The 12,886-nt window shown below is 45.5% G+C and overlaps 1 protein-coding gene across 2 annotated transcripts in view; it reads right to left on the bottom strand.

Moving 5' to 3' along the window:
- The window catches only part of GCDH (glutaryl-CoA dehydrogenase), a 357,241-nt gene that overhangs the window by 327,412 nt on the left and 16,943 nt on the right, over nt 1–12,886 (bottom strand). The window contains exon 1 of one of the 2 annotated variants that reach the window (XM_069604169.1): nt 7,203–7,315. The exons of the other annotated variant lie outside the window; for it this stretch is intronic. The gene's annotated coding sequence lies outside the window, so the exon portion shown is untranslated. Of the gene's footprint in view, nt 1–7,202; nt 7,316–12,886 lie in introns of those variants that run through there. 2 annotated transcript variants of the gene reach the window in all.

The raw sequence follows: 12,886 nt of genomic DNA, 5'->3' as shown, positions 1-12,886 counted from the left end.
GAAGGCATGATATCAGCGAAAGAATTCCTAGTCTGAATCAGGATAGCACGCAGCTGATCAAGGAATGCAAGTGCTCCCCAGCCACATTAACTTGAGACGTGCTAAAGTGAACCAGAAGAAGCAGTTGGGCAACTTAATGACATGCTCAAAATGGTTTATTTAAAAAAAAGCAAAACTCTTAACTTTGCCCTATCGCTATGAGGGAAGTTCCCTACCTAACAAAACTAAAGCGAAGGGTGCACATCACGCCCAACATAACAAGTCTTTTGTCCGAATCCTAACCGACTAACTGGGCCTACCGCTTTTGAAAAATACCTAAATAAAAAGGAAAAAAGAGAGGCTTGCACAACAGACTCAGTATAAGCTTCTGCCTGGCCCAAATTGAATTGCCTTGCTTCCAGTCCCAAAGTGTCTTGGAAGTGTAATGGTATATTTTCCCCAATCTTCGTATCAAGTTCTTTGTATAGAATTAGAATTATCTTTAGTATGGGTCTCTTTTAAATGTTCTAATCCCTCCTTGATTACGTGAAAAAGACACTGCCTTTTTTAATCACCTTAATGGTCCATAGTCCTGTGGTCGCCTAGACGCCTTTGGGCCTTAGTTTGCAATTTATACATTTTTAAATAAATAAGTAAATATCTTATTTTTCAAGTACATAACTTCTATTAAGGTGTCTGCCCACTTGGGTAACACAGCTTCCCGTGGTTTTATGCACTTTCGTATCCATGCTGCAGAGCCCTCCCTCTAAACCTCAAAAATGAAGACTCCTTCCACTGCTTCAAAAAAAATACTTAAAACCTGGTTATTCAACCAATTATAGCCAATTGATACACAGTCAACTATACTCAGCCTCCTCAGGTATAGATATCTGCCTACTCCATGAAGACCCTTCTAGAATTGGGAAACAGTGTATGTGACCTATGTAATGTCTCAACCTATGTATATTCCAAGCTACCCTACTACGTCATCTGTGGTACCATTGCCTTTCATATGTATGTATATCGAATGTTTAAATGTTTTTATATTGAGTGCTATTGAACCAAATCGTAAACTGTCTAACATCGCAGTGATACCCCAGGGTTTGGACGTATAACAAATGCAATAAATAAATTCACCATCCTTTCTTCCTCTCTCAGTGTAGGACTATATCCGTCCTTCATCATTGATACAGAAAGTTGGTCTCTGGTTCACTTTGGTACAGTGGGGCTATGTGCTAGTTAGCTTCTCTTAGGCTTGTTTGTGCTTGGTGATTATTCCTGCCTTGTAGTACAGTGTTTGTCTTCCTTTAACTCCGGTTTAGTGAGGCTGTGCGCCCGTTACACTCCCTTGAGTTCTCGTATCTTTGGTGGCTATTCCATTTATTGCTGTGTTTGTATTTTTCTCATCATGTTTAGTAGGGCTGTGTGCCAGTTACAGTCTCTTAAGTTGTCGTGCCTGCATCGGTTCCGGTATTTGTGAAACAAGTAGATTTATGCCTTGCTCGCATGTACAAGTTGGCGAATGTCTGATTCCCTGTCTGTACCTCTCTCGGCGGACAAAGACAGTTTACAAGAGGAACTCGGGACCTCTGGCTCCGTTATGCTCTCAGTGTTGTTTGCTGGGTGCCCAGCCAACCAATGCCGCTCAGTGGCCACACCACCCAAGAAGACTGTTTTCTTCTCTGCGTCTCTTTCCCCTTGACCAGAGCCGCCTGTTCAATCAAGTTACCCGCCGTCCAGACATCAGCTAGCGGCCCTCATGTCCCTCATACCACAGCTAGCTCTGCGGCTCGATGTGGCTCCACCGCTTGAGGATGTCAATGCTACAGAGGCTCTTCTGAGTAGCACTTGCTCACTCTCCTCCGTAGGAGTCTCTCTCCTTATACATGCCTTTGGAAAACCAGGGATTGGGTCTGCCTTCCTTGCCCATGGCATCTAGGCACTGTTCAGCATTACCATCAGCCAATAGAGACAAAGAAGGATCTTTGAAGAATATACTCAAAGTCTTTCCAACATCCATATAGGCAGAAAGGGTGTTTTGGACTGGGAGTTCCTTGGTGGAATGGGAGCCCTGGTCCACAAGAGGGAGTCACTCCCAGTAAGGTCCCACATGCCCACACCCCCAGGGAGGGTCTTGCTTAGGGACTCACCTCCCTCGCCTCAAAAGGGGATGGCTTCCCTCTGGGGAGAAGGGACAAATTGTACAGATACGTCACAAGTCAGTCTTCTAATTCAAAAATAATAACGTTTTTACATAACGCTTTAGGATTGATTCCTCCAGCTCCCATCCACCGTAAAGATAGGGGTTATTATTATTCAATGTTACTCAATTTATTGACTGCTGAAAGATGATGGACAGTGTCTGCCCAACTGGAATTTGAATCTTTGGCTCCTAAGCTATCCTACCAGTTGCTCATGCTGTGCAACTTCTACATGGAGTAATTAGAAACTGGTTAACTCTGCTCTACACCAATATGTGTGGGTCAGGGAACTCTACTTGAGGGCATAACCCAGGAGAGATTTCCACAAGCTCAAGCACTGCTGAACCACCGTTGAAGACTATTTGTCAAAACACTCCCTTTAATTCTGCCAAAAATTATATTGTACTAAATTACAATTCTGCATAGTCCAGTCCTAGTTTGTAACTGCGTGATTTAAGGCGTGTAGCCCTAAGTCTCAAAATGTGCTGTTAAAACCAGGACTCGGCTAGTATATCAAGAATGGGATGGATAATGTTTATTTTTATTTACTGTATTTACTAGCAAAAAATACCCGCACTCCACACAGCTTGTGTAGACAGACATGAGAACACTTATCAATTGTTGAAAATCAATGATTCTGTAGGTCGCTGTTCCGAGTCGCTTATCTATTGATGTGCTCTGCACTCTGAAGTAAACTGCACTGAGAATGGGCGTGTGTGGCTGGCTATTATACCCCAGAGCAGACGTGGAGGGGAGACGAGAGTTGGGTGTTGCAGCATACAGGGACCTTCTGTGTGCTCTCCCCACCTCTTGCATCACCCTCATGTGGTGCACTGCAGTGCAAATATCTCGGAAACGGTGCGTCCCAGGGCCTTGAAACGTGGTTTTGGTGTGGGACCTTCGAGTTTTGTTTGTGTCGAGACGCTTAAAATGAGCTTCATCAGGTCCTTCTAGAACCACATTGATGTTTGGCAGATTTCAGGCAGCCGTCTCATGTGTGAAGGGGCTAAAATCCCGGGAAAACGGCGGGGTAGTCAAATGGCATGTAACCAGTAACGTCCGGAGGGTCCCAACAGAATTTGGTGCAGATTGGTGGAACAGTGTTGAATTCTAAAAGGAACAAACAGATTATATGCTTTCGATGGAGATCTATATATATACATATATATAGAAGAACAATGCTCTTTTGATCGCAAAAGAATATACAAGAGATATCAAATTTAACACGAGGCAGCAAGCTTCTTACAATGGTGTGAGTTCAGGTGAAAGTGTGAGGTTGTGGTGGGGAGTAAATGGAACAGTCACCGGGGACAATACATGGGCGGTCTTACATAGATTAAGGGCAATCAACATTTTTAAGTGCAGGTAGGCATTGCAGCCAGCTATGTTAGAGATGTGGCCATGATGGATGAAGTCTTAGAGTGGAGGCATAGAAAGTGAGGGACAGAGGCAGGTTAGAGGCGATGGAAAAATGTTAGCCCGAAGGCAGATGAGGGTTAGGTTAAGACGATAACTCGAATGAGGAGGTAGGGTTTCAACTTGGCTGTGAACTAATCAGTGTGGACCATTTCTCAGGTGTCTCAGGGTAAGAGAGTTCCATGCAAGTGGAGCGAGGAGAGAGAAAGAGCCGAAGTGAGAGGAAGTACAGGGAGGGCACTATCATAATATGTCCAGGTAATAACCCCCATGCCAGCTGTTGTAAACTTCTGAACAGGTCGTATGGCCATTATAGTAGCATCTGGAAAATGCTGATCCCATGCCAACACAAAAGCCAAATCGGTTGGGGTTTTCAATGCTTATTAACATTTGCATTCTCTTTCCGTTATAAAAGTCTGCAATTACAAGAATGCAAAGAAAACAACAAACCTGGATGGGCTAACCCACCTAACATGGGCATATCACAAGTTTACAGATCCCAGAAAGGTCTGACATTCTGTGCTATATATCGTTGAATGGTTTCCTCTATGCAGAAAGGCAAAATGATGAGCCTTGACCAGAGGACAGATCCTAAACAACAGTTCATCAGTCTCCTAATATATGGGATTTTTAAAGAGAGTTAAATTAATGATTTTGTCAAGGAGGACAGAAAGCATAGTTGGGGAGATCAAAGAGGATGCTGGTACAGTAGTCCAGTTTAGAGAAGACAAGAGTGGTTAATAGATGATTGGCAGTATTGAAAGGAAGTAGGTGCCTGATGTACCTAATATTTAGGAGGCTGAGGTGAGCCGCTGTAGCAGTTTTGACGATGAAAGTATAGAAGGTGCGAGAAGGCTCATAAATGGCGGTGAGGTTTCGAGCTGAAGAATAGTAGGGGAGAGTGTCAAGTGGGAACTTGGATAAACAGAGACTGCTTCTTGGCCTAAGTGTGATGAGAAAACCAGGTGACATTGAAATGCACCCTAGCCATCCCATAACCCGATCAATTGTTAAAACCAAGAGAAATGCATTGCTATAGATCGTGCATTCATGTGAAAATGAGCGTGAAGCCATCGCTTCCCTTCTAGATCACACCCAAGTTATTAATTTTATAGACGGGCGCCAAGCTGCTATGTCAGGACACCATTTACAACTATAAACCAGCTCCTGGTGTAATAAAAATGTCTTAGCCAACGAGCAGAAATCTTACAAAAGAAAATCAGCCGACCAGAACACTCCGATCGAGCACCGACATCTGCCTGGAACTTAAACCATACACAAACAAAAAGCTTGGTGGATCTGCATTCTCTTGCATAGTTGCAAAAAAAGTGCAACTCACGAGAGAAATACGAAACATGAAAGATCACCTAAAATACAGAAAACTCCTAAAAACAGGGCTCTTCAACTCAGAGCTGGACGAAAACGAATGAACAACACCTGTACCCAACGGAATGAACATACAAATGGCAAGACGAAGGACTAGACTAAACCAAAACAAAGTGCAGGGAGGTGGAGACATCTCAGTGGGACAGAGACCCGGGTGCTCCAGTTCCCATGGCAGGGAGACCAGGGTGCACCTGTTCCATGCATGGCAGGCCCCACCAGAGGATAAGGAGAGAGATGGGAGAGTACTAGGTTGAACCATATGATATGATATGATATGGTATTTGTAACGCGCCTATACACAGGTGTTTCAAGGCGCGACGAGGCAGGGAGGGGAGGAACAAGGGGAGACAGACAACGATCCTACTAGGCCAGGTGTCATTCAGATCGCGCAAGTGCAGGGGTGGGGGAGGGGGAAAAGTGGAAGGGGAAGGGGGGAAGTGCAGTACAAGGTAAGTGGCGTAAAGTAATAAATAAATAGGGCCAGTTGGTGGCAAGTGCAAGGTAAGTGCAGAACAAGTGCTGGGGAAGGGGGGGCTGTAGGGATACAGAGACAGTCCCGCAGTGCAGAGGGGTTCCAGGGCATCAGTGCAAGTGGAGAGTGGCTGGGCCCAGGGCCGAGGCCGTTTAGAGAGGTCCAGTTGCAGGATCAGTGCAGTTTCAGTGAAGAATATTAGCTGTTCAGCAGGGGAGAGGGAGAGAGAAAGCAGAAGCAAAGAGGAAGGTTTTGAGGTGCTTCCGGAACCGGAGATGGTTCTCCTCGAGTTTCAGGGAGGCAGGAAGGCTGTTCCAGAGGGAGGCCCCTGCCGCGGAGAGAGATCTACCCCCAGCTCGTTGCTTCGAGAAGCGGCTGACCCTGAGGGAGTTGGAGGCGGATGATCGAAGGGCTCGGGAAGGAAGATATTTGGGAAGAGAGAGTTGAAGGTATTTAGACAAAGGGCATTAGAGTTGAAAGGGAAAGAGTCGCGACCGAATAGATAAATCACGAGGCCCAAGGAGCTCAAGGGCACAGGGAAGAGCGCCCCCCCTCAAGGGGCCCAGGGAGGTGTTGAGGGCGGCATCCCAGGAAACACCACAGAACAAGGCGGTGTAGACATCCATTAGTCTGAACAAGGGGGCACGAAGATGAAGAAGGCATCACCACCAAAAGCCCTGCTGGCAAGCCACAATACAAGAGGGAGAGCGCCACAGCATACCACAATGAAGAACAATGGCAGGGATGCGTGCCACATGTGGACAAAGCGGAGTGGGTACGGTAGAGCGCCACCACTAACCAATCTACTAAAAAACTCATCCCTCTGCTTACACCTTTCAAACAAACACAACCATACCCATACAGCATAACAAACCGCACGGAATTCACTACAGTGCAACAATGAAACCACACATAACCTCACACAACAACTACAGAGGGGAAAAACCACACCTAGGCTCAGCACATCACAGCTCTTTTGCGCTTTGTCCTACTAACTTACCCTACCCTCTTGCTTTTCAGATCTGCCAGAGAACCACTCAGGTGGTGATAGTGTGCAATAAAAATATCCTTTAACATAACAATATCCAAGTGATCCTTTAGCCACTTGGATTATAAACAGACTATGTGTCCTTGCATCTGTTCCTTTCACTGCAATCATGTTAAAAAAGAAATACTGGAACGTCCAATAGATTTGGCTCTTGTATGGCCATTATCAAGGCATTTTCCAGGAACTATCATAATATGTCCAGGTAATAAGCCCCATGCCAGCTGTTGTAAACTTCTGAACAGGTCGAACGGCCATTATAGTAGCCTCTGGAAAATGCAGATCCCATGCCAACACAAAAGCCAAATCGGTTTGGGTTTTCCATGCTTATTATCATTTGCATTCTCTTCCCGTTATAAAAGTCTGCAATTACAAGAATCCAAAGAAAACAACAACCCTGGATGGGCTAACCCACCCAGCATGGGCATATCACAAGCTTACAGATCCCAGAAAGGTCTGATTGTGCTATATATCACTCAATGGTTTCCTCTATGCAGAAAGGCAAAACGTTGAGCCCTGACCAGAGGACAGATCTTAAACAACAGTTAATCTCGAACTCCCAGCTTGCTCGGTCGGTCTGCTAATATAAGCTTTAGTTTTTCCTGGAGAGACAGAATGTTTCCCTCAGGACTGCAAATGCCAGAGTGCATTTCTCTGCTTGCACCGCCCCTACCTACAGCCCTAGTCCCAGGTCCCCCCTTACCCGTAGTGCAGGCAATGTTCTTGCTCTCTGGATTCTTAGTTAGGTAACACAGGTGACAGGTCCCGGTCCGGCAGCCAGGCAGGCGGCGCGTCTTGATGACGTCACCGGGGTCCTGGCTGGGTGGCGACGGGCGCCATCTTGCCTGTGGCAGCAGAGCTGTAAATACGGGGCTCGTGGCAGGTCCGGGGGTACGGGGTTGCCCGCCGTGCCCGGGGGTTTCACAGCGGATCCATTACCGGGGGAAGGAATGCGCAGACAGTGCAGAGCTCTGAGAGCCCCAAGCGGGAGTATTCATGGCTTTCACTTGCCGTCTCGGGAGAGTGAGGTTCAATTGAGATTGACACCAGGAGGGGAGTGATTTACAGTGAAGGGGGGTTTATTGGAGTATGAAGTGGAACGTTTCGCTAACATTGCTCGTGAAAAACGGATACTTATTTTGGGTTAAAACGAGGGATATTTCTCGGTGGAAATCGGCCGACGTGTTGAGGAATGGGTTGGTGTCCCTTTGATTAACAAAAGAAAAGTGCTATTTTTTATTTGGGTGAAAATCGGGGGTATTTTCGGGTACAGGTGAGGCGTGTCTGTAATTTGGGCGATGGGCAATTAAAAGAGTGTCATTTCCCCCACGCACTATGTTCTGGAGCGGTAGGGTCGTAACCCACAGCAGAGCAGCCCTACAGCCAGCCTCCTTATATTGAAAAGCCTACTCGGTTTTATTTTAAATGTGTAACGTTTTTTGAGGAGTCTAGTTACTTTTGAGTTAAGAGAGCGCTTACACCGAACTGACCCCATCTGCTACTCTTGCATCAGCATAGATGGGTGGAAGGCAGGCAATGGCAACACGCAAGACGTGTCCGACACTCGTTTTGTTTACTTCTGGTACTTGTAGTTATTCTATTTTGCAAAATAGACGTGCGCTTTCCCTCCATAGTTTTTTGGTGTGGGGAGTGAGAGGCAGTTGGCACCACCACTGCTTAGGGTACGCAGACAACTTCATACTTGGATTAAATTCTATACCAAGGGCAATCTTAAGGATCTTTGGGGCCTGGGCACAGACCCCTTTGCCTTTCCCTCTACCCCCAAACTAAAGAAATAAAGAGATCCAGAATATCTTGCTGTGCCACCGATAACGTCTTATAGTTTTGATTGCCTCACAGCAATCAAAATATGCATGGGTATTCCCTTCCCGTCCCCTTATGCTCTACAGACTGGCTGGAATCAGAAAAATAAGTGGAATTTTATGGGCATAATTAGTAGTCCGTGACAAGGATACAGAACACATCTTAAATAAGCATAGGACATTCTAACTTTTGTGTGGGCATGAGAAAGGTATTACCAGGCACGGCTGCACTGGTATTAACGTCATGAATCGTAGGAGCTGCAAAATGGTGCGAGTACCTTGGCATATAATAACCGTGCCTGGCAAGTGCCTAATGCTTCTACACAAGCCAATGATGTTGGCTTTACAAATGCTTTAACAGGATTTCAGTGAAGGACACACATGGTGCTTATCACGTGGCCGGAGGCAGACCTGGTTAAGACCGTGCCACGTTTACAGCTCCAATTAAGTCATTACCTCTGAAAAGGCTGCTTTGTAAAACAAATAAACCACTGGCAGGTACTTCAAACCCAAACCTTGAAGGTAAGGATGATTAAGCTAACTGAAGGAGATCTCAGGAACATCTGTTTTGGGCGGGGAGGGGCAGCAAGTGGGTGAGAAATGCCATAGGGATTAATTAGCTTGGCTAGGGGCTGTCAATTGGTGGGTAAATAGCCAAACACCTACACGCTTTGTGTCCCTCAAATGCCATTTCTCCCTAGCTGTTATCTAATGCAATAGTTTTGGCTAACAGGTGGATTTTTAGTGCCACCTAATAGGCAGAACGGGCAGATGAACCCTATCACTGAATTGGAGTTAACCAAAATCATCAAAGGTCTAAAACCATCCAGATGTGAAGGGGACATCTGCCCGGGCCTCAGTCAAAGACTGCGCATCAGAGCACACACCTTTCATCTCATTGCTCATCAATACCTCTTTCTCCTCTGGCATAGTGCCTTCTAGTCTAAAATATGCCTGGGTCCTACCCCTCCTCAAAAAGCCCACCTTGGACCCAAACATCCCCACTAATACTGCCCCATTACGACTATCCCATGTCTGCTCAAAATTCTGGACAGAGCAGCTTATCTACAAATCCAAAAGCATTTGAATCTAATAACCTTTTCGGGCTGTGTCAATCTTGGTACCCTCCAGGTCACGGCATGGCATCTGCACTCCTAGATTTAAGGATCCAAATAGAGGAGTTCAAAGACAACAGTGCACTTGCTCTCCTTTTGCTAGTCCTCTGAGCTGCCTTTGATTTGGGCGATCACAAAATTATCTGCCAACACCTCATCTGCAGGCTACTTCTCCCCTAAAGCAACACCTTGAATCTCATCTGTGTTCTCCCCTTCTGCCTCAGCCCCAGTCACTTGCTGAGTCTCTCAAAATTCATGTGTCTTTCATACAATATCCTCATGAAACCCCTTTTCGACCTCCTTGACACCCTGGGTATCTCCTACACTAACTATGAGGTCGATGCCCAAAGCCTCTTACCTATCTCGGGCACCTATGACACTGATTCCAATACGTTGGGTATGGTCTATCAAACTATTCAAGCTTGGATGGCGTTACATTCTCTATGCATCAACAAGACCAAGCTGCTCTGGATTGGATCTCGGCCACTACTAAACAACCTTGACGAAGCATACAAATCATTCATCATGGATGGTATTACCTTCCCCGTCTCCAAAGAAGTAAAAACCATGGGATTTTATCTGTACTCCTTTCTATCTACAATTGCCTCGTCTGCAGCCTGCAATTGCCTCGTCTACGGCTTACACCACTAAACTCATTAATGCATGCAGACCTTTCCTCTCCGCTGACAGTTGTCACAATTGCAGGAGTGCTCCTTGTCTCCAAATTAGACTATTGTAATGCCCTCTTCATCACAACTACTACCTGTTAGATTAAGACGTTACTGATCATACAGAACAATGCCTTAAGAGCCGCTTTAGACATCCCTGGGTGGATGGTCATTAGGGATTGGGAGTGGGGTGCCCACAGCTGAGACATAGTATTCCCCTTTCCCCATTGAAGACCAACTTAACCCTCCCCCGGCCTTTATGGGCTACTGTAAAACCTGTCCTCTCATTTCCCCACATTTTACCTCTGATAGTACTGGGACGAGGAAGAGTTGACGAGAGAGGAATGTACACTATAACCTAATTTCACCACTCTAGTACTGGGATGAGGAAGATGCCTGCAGAGTAATTTGAACGTCAGGTATGCCCCTTTTAACTATAGTCAGACAAGCCCAATTGAGAGTCCACACCTGCAACCTGTCAAGTGGATGCAGGTGTATAAAGGGAGACCAAAGGAGGAGCAAGAGTAGCAACAGGGAAGCCTATGTGGGAGAGACCAGCAGGAGACCCTTCTTGTGAGGAGGCAGCCATGGTGGGACCTGAGAGGAGGCCAGGACGCCAGCAGATGTTAATTAGGCCGTTAGGCAACACAGGTGTGGGGGCCGCCGTAGTCTGAAGAAAGCAGTCAGAGCTGCGACCAATGAAGAGAGGATGCCGTCCGCGCCCTTGAAGAGAAGCGAGACTGTCGGCGTGTGCAAGGACCAAACAAAAGCTGCAGTTATCCATGGATAAGCTGCACAACCTCCTATAATTGATTCATATACATTTATGCGTAAAGACGCTGCATGATCCCCTCCAAGACAACAAGCCTACTTAAAGAGTATGTGTTTTAGACGTAAGACAGCAGGCCAGAACGCATTTATTTCAGATTAATGTAATCATTTTTTTAATTATAGAAAACTTTTACAAAAGAGCATATCAAATATATTAATAACACATCTATAAAAAAAAGGTCAAGAACACACATTTTATCACATCAACAAAAAAGCTCACATATCACTGCCTTCCATACTCTTTCATCCCCATACATACAAAAATCACTCATACTTGTGCAAAAAACGCAATCCTGGTAATTTTGTTCTGTAACTCAGAACATCCCATCCATATGGGTTGGATATTTTACTAGTTCCAAAAGTGCCTATTTAACAATATTTTTTCCATCAAAAGATGTAAGAACACTGGGTGGGTATTTCAAAGCTAATTATTCATGGACCCATATTAATCCCCATATTTGTCTATAAAAACCCAAGTTAGAGACAACTCTGGGACGAGTAAGCTCTGTGGTATTGTCGACTCGAGTTTCGGGCTACCAGAACGGTCTATACAGCTTCCATCTGGTGCACCTCATCAGGACGTATACATTACAAACAAAGACACAATTACTAAAAACAGAATTCAAATTGATGTGAATTGACAAAGTTCGTTCAATTTCAAAGAGCCAATTTCTTTTGCTTCACAGGGTGTTCAATAGTGGTAATCCAAATACGATTTTTTCCGAAAGCCACTTCTTGATTCGCAGACGTGTTTCCTCCCCGCTGGATATGTTGTAGGCCAATTGGTTAGAGTGCACTAGACCAACGGCACAAGGTCCCTGTATTCCACAAAAGAGGAAAACACTGGACGTGCACAGTGTCTCACACTCAAGGTGTCAGCAGTCACTGATGTATGTGCTTAAATGTCAGCCAACCATCTGGGAAAAGCGAGTCCCGTTGTGCAGCACTGCTGTTCGGTGCAAGGGAGCACATGGAGTGGAGCAAGGCTTGCAGAGAACGGCCTGTGGGTCTGTGCAGCAGAAGGGGAGTGGCCTGAGATAAACGCCAGAGACGAGTGAGTGCAGGGAAGTGTCACTCAAAGCTGGAGTGCTCCGAGGGGGCTACGCATAAATACGGCCGTATGATGCCTATAGAATCCCAAACTGAATGAACACTGGAAGTAAAGTAAAATTATGCATATTGAATACCGATCTGAATGAAACTTTATGGGCAAAACTAAAAGCTGATGAAATGCCAAAAAGGAAAGTACCCATTTGAAAGCAACCTACTTAAAAGAGTACACATGTGAAAGAGTGCAACAGAAAGGTGGGAAAGACATAAAACCACCTCAAAGTGAACTGTTGGCAAAGCCAAGTGGCTAACCAGGAGTAGCCAGGAGTGTGTGAACCTGCATATAAAGCCAAGAGGCCGTCAAAGAGAAGCAAAGTGAATGTGAATCTGTACACAGGAGCAGATACAAAAATACCTGTGTGGACTGAAGAGTCTAGGGATCCTGGTTGCACGACCTGTGATGGGTAGACTGTGCGGTGTGACAACTGTGCCTAGACCAGGGAGCCCTGAATTGTGAAAGCCAAAGACATTGTGAAACAAACCAAGGAGACGCACTGTGAATAAACTGTTAATGAAATCCAGAAGGCGTGTCAAGTTGGCCTGGAGTTGTATTAAACATTGAAAGACTGAGCCCAGTATCAATTACCACGTTGAAGTCTTGGGGAAGGGAACCCTGAGACTTGATGAACTGCAAAATGCTGTCTTGAGGACGGAACCTCAAGACCCCTTTTCTTTTGAACTGTATTACTTTGACCTTGGGGAAGGGAACCCCAAGGAATGTTTAGAACTATACTCCTTTGAACTTGAGAAAGGTAATCTTGAGACTTTTGTGGAACTTTCTTGAACTTGGGGAAAGGGAGCTGAAGAAGTAGTTAAGAGCTGGAAGAAGCTCAGAACTTT

This window comes from Ambystoma mexicanum, chromosome 3q (genome assembly GCF_040938575.1).
Source record: "Ambystoma mexicanum isolate Mex_15411 chromosome 3q, UKY_AmexF1_1, whole genome shotgun sequence".
Classification (NCBI taxonomy): domain Eukaryota; kingdom Metazoa; phylum Chordata; class Amphibia; order Caudata; family Ambystomatidae; genus Ambystoma; species Ambystoma mexicanum.
The sequence above is the reverse complement of the archived record's forward strand: the minus strand, read 5'-3'. Positions and strand labels throughout refer to the sequence as shown.